This window comes from Humulus lupulus, chromosome 1 (assembly GCF_963169125.1).
Source record: "Humulus lupulus chromosome 1, drHumLupu1.1, whole genome shotgun sequence".
NCBI classification, from domain to species: domain Eukaryota; kingdom Viridiplantae; phylum Streptophyta; class Magnoliopsida; order Rosales; family Cannabaceae; genus Humulus; species Humulus lupulus.
The window spans coordinates 32910899-32921925 of NC_084793.1; positions in this window are offsets into that span (position 1 = coordinate 32910899).

Below are 11027 nucleotides of genomic sequence, written 5' to 3' on the forward strand. Positions count from 1 at the left end.
CAATATTGAGATTAATTGAATGATATTCTCAATATGGTCAGCATTTAAGGTAGTTACTCAATACTGAGTTATCCAATATTTCATAGGGAAATTTCAGTTTCTATGCGTCATATTGGGTGCTAATTAAAAAATATGCTAAGTATATTAAAGATTTCAAAATAAGTCACATATCTTCCCTCTTCTCTCTTTTCACTTCTCTCTTCCCTCTCTTTTGGTTCATTCTCTCTCTCTCTCTCTCTCTCTCTCTCATCTCACGACACCACCACTACTACAAAAACACCATTTTAGGACATTTTTTTAGGACACTCGCCTAGATGCGAGTCCTAAAAACAACTCCTGGACTTTTTAGGACTCGCGTTGCAAGTCCTTAAATAATTTCTTTTAGGACTCCAGAGCGAGTCCTAAAAACTGATGTGTGTCCTAAAAGTTTGATTTTTTTTTTTAATATACACTTGTTGGACTTTTTAGGGCTCGCAAATTATTTGAGGATTCGCGGAGCGAGTCCTAAAAACTGATGCGTGTCCTAAATTCTAGATTTTTTTTTTCTAAATTGTTAATATTATTAACTTTTTATTTATAATAACTTTTATATCAAAATTTAAATTAATTATCAAATAAAGAATAATATACTTAAATTTTATTTTAAAAAATTATAAGTTGTTAGTTTTTAAATATAATTAGAAAATAAAAATGAATAATATAACATCAATATTTTATTGTATTTTTTTCTTAATATCATTAAGTTTTGTATTTAAAATTAAAATAAAAACAAAAAATTCTACCCAGCCACGTTTTTCCTTTTCCCCTAATCCTTATCTCTCTATCTTTCTCACTTCTCAGTCGCAACACTCACCCTCTCAACTCCCTCTCCCTCACGCTCCCTCTCTCACTCAATGACGCTCAAGGGTTTTGGAAACCAAACGAACAGTACGAACGGCGAACGATCGTGGGTATTGGGCAAACGGTGGGGGCTTGGGGGCCGGTCATGGGCAAACGGCGCAAACGATAGGGGCTCGGGGGTCTTGGGTGGCTCGGTCTGGCGGAGGGGTAGTGGGTGGCTCAATCTCGCAGAGGGGTCGAACCATGGGGCTACGGGAAGAGTTGGCAGCGATGATGGAGCACGTCTTAATGGGGCTTTCTACAGTATCTCTTTCCTTTACACATCCAAAGTTTTTTTTTCTGTATATGTATATATTTTACAAATCTATGTATATATTTATATATCTGTTTATGGGAGCGTGAGGGTGAGTGTTACATACCCATATCTGTCATGCTCAATTGGTAAAACCCTTTTCTGAACATGTTCTAATTTCTAGCACAATTTGCATTGTCTACAACAAAGCCTTTAGTATTCTCTCAATCTTTCTGTCTGCATTAAGGAAAACCTTCTTAGGCTCTTAGCTATCAATATATATTACTAGAGACTTAAAGTTTATTTAGAACTTTAATAGTAATAGTTATACTATCCTAGGCTACTAAATTCTATTTTCTTCAAATATCCATCGATTGTTGACATTTTGTGTGCTTTTAGCATGTGTCATTTCACGAACTAAGACTGTGTTTAGTTGTTGTGACTATGAATTTCCTTTATTTTTTTGTTCAGTCATGAATTACTTTATTATCATATCTATATTATTTGTTTGTGAGTTCTTTTTAAGGGTCTAATGTTTCAAACTGCCTCTGAACTTGCATTTTGCTTTGATTGAAGACAAATGGCGCAGAAATCCATAAACTTTTTCTATTTCCTTTTATTATTGCTTTAATAGGACATGTATAGTCTAGTTGAGTGAATCATGTTGTTAGAGTTGTTAGAGTTAGAGTTTTAAGTGAGTGGAGGAGTGGTTTCAGTTATTGTTTAATGTTTTCTTAAATTTGACTAGTTATGCTCTATCAATTCAAATCCACACACACACACAAAAAAGAAATGAGTGATGATGTTGGAATGTTTTCTTGATTAATTGATGTGGTCTGTTTTTAGCTTAACTTGGATAGTCCCATATTTAGATTAAGCTAACATTAATTTTCGGTATGAGCACTATTATTGACAGGTCATTTTATCTTTCTGAAAACATTCTTGATCACGGCAGATTATCTCAATTGAACTTACTTGTATGTAGATATATTCTTGTCAGACCAATTTGAACCAAGTTTCTGCAATAATAAACGTGAGTGTGAAAATTACTAAGTAGTTTAGTTGCCAAATATAATCAGAAGACTTTTCTTTAGCTCTATATAAGTTTGTTCAAATTAATAGGAACTTGAGATTCTGAGAGTTGTAGTGAACTCTCTTTTGCTTTTTCACCTAAGATATGTATCCTTTGCTTTTGAATGCGAAAGTGTTGGAAATTTTTGTTGTTGATTCAAATTGTGGTGCTGATCTCTGCCAATGTGGCTGAGGTACCTTTGAAATTTGGCTGCAAGTGGCAATGGATTTTTGAACGAGATTTGATAGAATTTGTAGTTTAATATGTGATGATTGCAATCTTACTTAGTAGTGGTACTTATACTTGTTGAACATGCTTTGCTTTTTTAGGCTGAAGGAGGGTTAGTTTCAAAAAATTTATGACTAACTGTACTCTACTTGTTCTGAATGTGGTTTGCTTGAATGGTGTTACTTTTCTCTGAATATATATATATATATATATGAATCTTTACTGCAATAGTAGGACCTATATGTATGTATATATTATTTCCTGGGTAATCTATGTGATTGTATGTTCACACATTTTCTTTGACTGATGTGTAGTGCAACCAACTTACCTTGTTGATTGATAAAGTACCATGGTTGATTGGTGGAGAAGGTGTGCGGACAGAACTGAGTTTACCAAATGTAGAAAAAATAATTGGCTCAGTTTCAGGTACTCTTGTTACTCTCTGTCTATGATTTGGTTATTTTTTCTTAAAAACCAAGTCCATTGAACTTGTTATACCCAAAAATTGGAGAATGCATCCTAGGAGGCTAAGGAGAATGCATCTAGGAGAGTGCCTCCTAGGAGGGCTAAGAGGGTGGTCCTAGGAGACCCCAAGGAGGGTGTGGTCCTAGGAGACCCCAAGGGTGTGTAGGAGGTAAGCCTCCCAAGGTTTTCTACGTGTTGGCTCGAACGTGCCCAAGGTAAATAGCTAAGGAGGAGGAGTCTCATGCAAGAGAATGGAGACTTAGACTTTCATAAGGAAAGTCTATACAATGTTCGATCGGACATGTTTGGGAGATGCTAAAGGAGGTTGCCTCAATGTTGTCCAAGGTGAGGTTCCCTCAATGTTGTCCAAGGTGAGGTTGCCTCAATGTTGTCCAAGGTGAGGTTGCCTCAATGTTGTCCAAGGTGAGGTTGCCTCAATGTTGTTCAAGGTGAGGTTGCCTCAATGTCGTTCAAGGTGAGGTGCCAAGGAGGTTGCCTCGGACCACCTTGGTCCGAGGAGAAGCCAAGGAGATTGGTTCAAGGAGGAACATGGCATGCTAGAGGAGAGTACATGTTCGAGGAGAACCATGCACGTTCAACCCACCCAAAGCATGTCCTACCACCATGCATATCCTACCACCATGCATGTTTAACCAGCACTTGCATGGGTAGTGAGTAGGAGGTGGACCAACTAGCTAGAGGAGACTAAGTCAGACACAACTTCAACAACATGCGCGGGAATCTCTCATTCTTCCCACAAATGGGGAATTTGTTACATTTTGAATTTTGAATGTTTATTTGTAATATAAATGTAATAAATATAATAAAATATCCCTATTATAAGGGGATATCAGTTGAGGATCCCATCTCTATAAATAGAGAGCTGATGGGATGAGAAGGGGGCTCCTTCTGCTTCTTCTTTCTAGAGAGATAAAATTGGGTCTGTCTATTCTAGAGAGAGAAAGTGCTGAAATTAGAGAGAATTCTTGTATTTTCACAATCTGTACTGAAGAAACTCAGTTGGCTCAGTCCATCTGATCTTGAGTACCGGTTTATAAATCACATCTCTAAGTGGATTAGGCTATTACCGACAATCGGGGCTGAACCACTATAAAAATCCTGTGTGTTATTTACTTTTCTTGTTTATACTGTCTGTTGTCGTTTACATTCTCTTGAAAGTTCATCGTATTTGACGTTCTCACGTCGTTGGCTAAAAACACAGTCAACAGAACTGTACTGTCATTTCCTCCGTTGTGATGTTGTGATCTTCATGCACTGTTAAAATGTTCCTTTTACATTTTTGTAATGATTGTGATCCTAATTGTTATTGTGCAAAGCTTACAGAAGATGAAGCTGAAGATCGCTTGCAAGATGCTATTCAGGAAAAGTTTGTTGTTTTTTGGGGATGTATGTGCTTTTGATGATAACTTGTTCATGTTGCACAGAACTGATTACTTATAAATGTAATTTTTGTCTTTCTAATATGTAAATTTGGTTTATTTTTTTATTGTTGACTATTGTTGGTGTAATAAATTTATAAAATTATTGAATAAAAAAGTTTATAAGTTTATTTCTTTTATTCGAAAGTGTTAGAACTAATCAAATATAAATTTAATGTTACTAATTTTAAATTAATTTAATTTTTTATGTGCATTCTTTTACTACACCACATTCCTTAAGGACTCCCAACGCAAGTCCTTAAAACTTACTTAAAGGCACTCAACCTGATTTTTTAGGACTCGCATTGCGAGTCCTAAAAAATTACTTAAAGACCCTTAACCCGATTTTTTAGGACTAACAAAAACCTTACTTAAAGGCACTCAGCAAGATCTTTTAGGACTCGCAATGCGAGTCCTAAAATCCTTATTTTTTAAGGCTCTCAAATAGAGGACTCACGTCCCGCGAGTCCTAAAATCTTTTTTAGGACTCGCAATGCTAGTCTTAAAAAGTCTTTTTTGTAGTAGTGCACCACACTAAATATTACATTTCAAATAGTTATGGGCATGGTTTTTGGACTTTTTTTGCGATATTTTTTTTTTCAAATTTAAAACTCTGAAATCTGCAGAAAATTGACCTTGCTTGATGGTGGTTCGATGGTGCTCGATGCCAACTTGATGGGGCCATCAAAATCAAGATTTTCATGAAAAAAATGACTTTCCTCAATGGTGGTTCGATGGGCTCGATGCGATTCTTGCAAGAGACATAACTTTTCACTTGGGTGTCCATTTGGGGTGATTTTTTTTTTTTATTTTGGGTATTTTTTTCAAGATCTACATGTTTGACATGCTCATATGCATATTTGTGAAGTGTAACACTTGAAAAAAAATACAAAAATGCAAACATACCTCATGTTTTGGTATGTTTTAAAGTTTTGAACTTCACAAATATGCATATGAGCATGTCAAACGTGTAGATCTTGAAAAAAATACCAAAAATCAAAAAATAAATCACCTGAAACAAACACTTGAGTGAAAAATTATGTCTCTTGCAAGAATCGCATCGAGCTGGCATCGAACCACCATCGAGCAAAGTCAGTTTTTCATGAAAATCTTGATTTTGAAGGCCCCATCATGCACCATTGAACCACCATCGAGTAATGTCAATTTTCTACAGATTAATTTCAAAATTTTAGACCTGAAAAAAAATTCACAAAAAAAACTCAAAAATCATGCCCAAGTCTGTTCAAAATGTTGTATTTAGTGTGGTGGTGGTGTCGAGAGAGAGAGAGAGAGAGAGAGAAGTGAGAAGAGAGAAGAGAGAAGAGGGGAGAAATGAGGATATTTTTGGTAGAGTGAAAAAAAGTAGCATTATTTTGAAACATTTAATATGCCTAGCATATATTTTAATCAGTTCCCAATATTAAGCATAGAAAGTGAAATTTCCCATTTCATATCATATTTAGTATCATATATTCTGACATCAATTGTGGCAGAGACCTTGATGGAAGGTCTCACCTATATTAATATAGGGCTCTGGTCATCAAGCTCAACGTTCATTCTCATACTCCATCTAAAGAGCTAGTGAGGGCTTGGAAGTCCTTTACCCTCATTAATACTCCTTTCTTTTCTTTTTGAAGATTTAAAGTTGTTAGATCGAGATTATCAAAATCAATGGCTGGAGGTATACTCTAATAATCTACTTAATTTTGTGACAATCATATTTAGTCTATTCTGCATATTATGATTGTTATGCATCTAGATATATTATCTTACATTTGGTATCAAGAGTCATGCTTACCTCTGCCTTGGTATTGTTGTATGCATATATATATACACGTATATTTATGATTTATATATGCCTATGTCTTCATATATACACATATATTTGTGTATGTTTTCTATATATTGTCGAACAGTTGAATATTTTAATTTACTAATTGAAATTTTGTTTCTCAATTTGAGTTGCATTAGAAATCATTTAGTAAATATTTCTAATGATTTGTTGTATGAAAAACTAGTCTGAAAATAATGAAAGCAGATTTTGAAACCGCACATGTTCATAGCTGAAGGTTTAAAAGTTTTTTTGGGTTTTTTGACTCAAATTTGTTTTTCAACCTTAATGTCATTAGAATTCCTTTAGTTTAAGTTTTCTAATGTTTTGATGCATAAAAAACAAGCTTTAAACTCTTGAAAACAACATTTAACTATAAAAACATGTTAAATGATCGAAAGTGTTTTTGAATTTAAAGTCTAATTTATAGTTATTTTTTAAGCAAAAAAAATCATAAATATTTTAATTCACGTTTTTCCAAGAGATCTGGGCTTAAAACCCTTTAAAATCGACATCAAAAATGTATTTTTTTACTGGGTTTTGAAACCGGGTCGTGTGACCTGTTTGTAGAAAAATCGGGTAAAAGTGACCCGGATTAAGGTTGAAGAACCCTGAAGTGCATAAACGACATGTCGTTTATACAGGTCAAACGACAAGACATATTTTTAAAAACAATTAACTAAGAAAAATCCAAAAATTTAGAGTTTTTTTTTTAATATTTTTAGAATTTTTATTTTTCTTGATTTCTACATTAATTTAGGAAATAAATTTAATTTTTAATTTTGCTCATTTCAATTATGCATATAATTTTGGTAATTTATATGTTATTTTGGAAATTAATTAAAATGTGAAATTTTTTATTATTTGATATATTTATTGCATGACTTACCTTGGGTACATATGTAATTACATTTAATGTTTTATAATTAGGTTTCAGTACAATTATGTATTAATTTACCATATACTATATAATTGACTTATTTCCTTATTAAGTGTTAAATTTTTAAATTAATTCTTCCATTTAATTATTTATGGAATTATTTCATTTTTTTTATACATGTATATAAATGTAGATTATTGTACTAATTTGTATGTTTATTTATGTTTATTATTAGTACAATTAATTTTGACATATTATATGTATGATTTTATGGTTCTAATGCACAATGTATTCCATATTTGTGCTAGATATATTAAGTCTATGGTTAACATTTAGATTAGTTAATTAATATTTAGCACATTAAAATTCATATAATATTCTCTAAATAATTATAATATTTACTTAGATATAACAATTAAGTTATGAATAATACATAAACAATTTTTTGGTTAACATGGGAAAGCATGAAACTAAGACAATGATCAATCTATAACGATTTTTAATGATCTTCGGACGACCACAATAGGAACACTCTTAGTGATTTCCTATTATTCTGCGACATAGTTGTTCTTAGGAATTAAGTAGAGCCTAAAACATAATATCTAGTGAACCATATAATTTTAAATAATTAGGGAGTAGCTACAACATCTTTAATTATGTAAAATTATATATTAAGTTGATTAGGATCACATAATGGACATAAATTGTGATTGGTTATATAGATATAATAATTTTACCCCACAAGGATTTTATTATATTTATATAATTAATTAGGATATTATATTAAATTAATTTTTCTTAATCTACCCACAGGAATTATGATAATTAATTTAATAGTTTTATCATAAAGTTTATTTAGATAGAAATATAAAACCTTAAGTTTTTCCATTGTTTGATTAATCTATCATAATGTACATTCAATCTTGCTAAATTAAGAATTTAGCACACATGTAATTTTTGTTCATTTAGATTTCATATTGAGCATTTTATACATTGGTAAAACACATGGTTTCATCAAGCCTCAATTCTTTAGACTTTTAAGTTTGCAATCCTATTTATGCAACTTCTCAATTCGTCTCTAGTTTTGCTGCTATCCTGACTGATGTTCCTAAGCTTACGGGTGAAAATTTCAAAATATGGAATGAGAGAGTTCTCTTCCATTTAGGATGTGCAGACATGGACTACACAATCATGAATTAGGAGCCCGCCGCAATTAAGGAGACTAGCACTGATGATGAGATCGTGCTGCATAACAAATGGGAGAGATCCAACTATCTAAGTATTATGTTCATCATGACGGAAGATTCCTATTGGAATGCGTTAATCGATGCAGCAACATGAAAAGGTCAAAGACTTGATTAAGTCCATTGACGAGCAGTATGACACTTTTGACAAGTCCATTTGCAAGACTCTCATCATGCATTTCTCATCATCAAAGCTCACTAGAATTGGAAGCGTACATGAGCACATCACCAAGATGAGAGACATTGATGGACAACTGAAGAAGTTTGATGTAGTGATACCTGACTCCTTCATGGTTCTTCACATCTCACATCCTTAACAATCTTCCCTCCCAATATACGCCTTTCAAATTTTCCTACAACACACATAAGGACATGTGGAGTATCAATGAACTGATGCACAATTGTGTACAAGAAGAAGGAAGGTTGCTGATGGAGTAAGGAGAAAGCGCTCACATGGCAACTCATTGAAAGCCTAAAGGTCCAATTTCTTTTGTATGTTGTGAATCAAATATGGATAATGTCAATATTAACACATGGTAGATTGATTATGGATCAACAATTCACATTTTAAATTCCTTACAGGGTTTAGAAAACCTAAGGAAGCTAGTGGGAAGTGAGCGAACCATCGATCTTATCCGAAAACAAGATGGGGTCGCATATGGTGGTTGTAGGAACGTGCAATTTAGTTTTAAGTAGTGGTTTTATTTTAAAGTTAGAAAATACATTTTATGTTCCAAGTTTTTCTAAAAAACTTGATTTCAATTTCAAGGCTTGTACCTTTTGGTTATTCCTTTACATTTTTAGACAAATCTTTTCATTTATTATATAAATCTGAATGTGTTGGAAATTGTATTTTCTCTGATGGTCTTTACTGCATTAATTTACAAAATAATATCACTCGTAATGTTATGCATGTTCACACTGGCAAAAAATTAATGTTGTTAATGAGGATTCCTCTACATTATGGCACCAAAGATTGGGACATATCTCTCCTAATAGGATTAAGATGTTAGTAAATGACGGGGTACTTAATACCTTGGATTTTACTGACTCTAAACTTTGGTGGATTGCATTAAGGGAAAGCATACCAACAAGTCTAAGAAAAGTAGTGTCCATAGGAGTTATGAATTATTAGAATCATACATATAGATATATGTAGTCAAAATATAAACTCCTATGGTCAGAATTACTTCATCTCCTTTATAGATGATTACCCACGTTACATGCATCTCTACTTACTTCATAACAAAAGCAAAGAATTGGATGGCCTTTAAGACATTTAAAGTTGAAGTAGAGAAACAATGCAATAGGCAAATTAAGATAGTGAGATCAGATAGAGGTGGAGAATATTATGGTAGATACACCAAGGATAGGCAAGCACCTGGTCCATTTGCGAGGTTTCTTGAAGAAATGGGATCGTTGCCCAGTACACCATGTCCGGTACACCCGAGCAAAATGGTGTTGCAGAAAGAAGAAACTGAACAGTATTGGATATGGTGCGACGTATGCTTAGCAACAACTCCAAACTTCCTAGATCATTATGGATTGAAGCCCTAGAAACGACTATGTACATATTAGTACGTGCTCCAACCAAGGTTGTCTCAAAAATGCCTTTTGAATTATGGAAAAGTTGGAAACCAAGTTTTCAACATGTACACGTTTGGGGATGCCCGTCTGAAGTTAGGGTGTATAATCCACAAAAAAGAAACTGAACCCTAGGACCAAATTCTAATATCCATCTCATAACACTAGGATTGTGGAATCAAGAAATGCAAAATTTCTTGAAAATGACTTGACTAGTGGGATTGATCAATCAAATGACTCAAATTCTGAAAAAGATCATTCAGAACCTTCCACCTCAGGATCAAGATTTATAGTAGTTCAAAATATTCCTCAAGTTCATATGGATGTTGAACAACCATGACAGGACATTGAAAATCCACAAGTTGATGATGAAGTTCCAATGGATCAAGTTGTTCACAAATTACTTACATTTAATGAACAACCACCTGAGCCACCTGATCCCCAAGAGTCTGGTAGTGCCGCATTAAGAAGATCCATTAGAACGACAAAACCGACAATTCCTAGTGACTACATTGTGTATTTGCAAGAATCTGACTATAATATTGGAGCCGAAAATGATCTAGAAACATTTTCACAAGCCATGGATAGCCAAGAATCAAAATTGTGATACAATTCCATGAATGAAGAAATGAATTCTATGAAGAGCAACAAAGTCTAGGATCTTGTTGAGTTGCCTAATAGGGCGAGGGACATTTTGTGTAAATGGGTCTTCAAAACAAAGAAAGACTCATTAGGAAACATTGAGAGACATAACGCAAAACTCGTTGCTAAGAGATTTACTCAAAAAGAAGGAATTGATTACACAAAGACCTTTTCTAATGTTTCTAAGAAAGATTCCCTTAGATTAATCTTGACATTAGTATCTTATTTTGATTTAGAGCTACAACAAATGGATGTGAAAACTGCTTTCCTAAATGTTGACCTAGAGAAGGAGGTATACATGAAACAACAAGAAGGATTCTCCTCTAGTGATGGTGAGCACTTGGTATGCAAGCTTAAAAATTCCATCTATGGATTAAAACGAGTGTCTTGTCAATGGTATTTAAAATTCCATGATGTCATCTCTTCCTTTAGATTTGAAGAAAATGTCATAGATCAATGTATATAACAGAAGGTCAGTGGGAGTAAGATCTGTTTTCTTGTTTTATATGT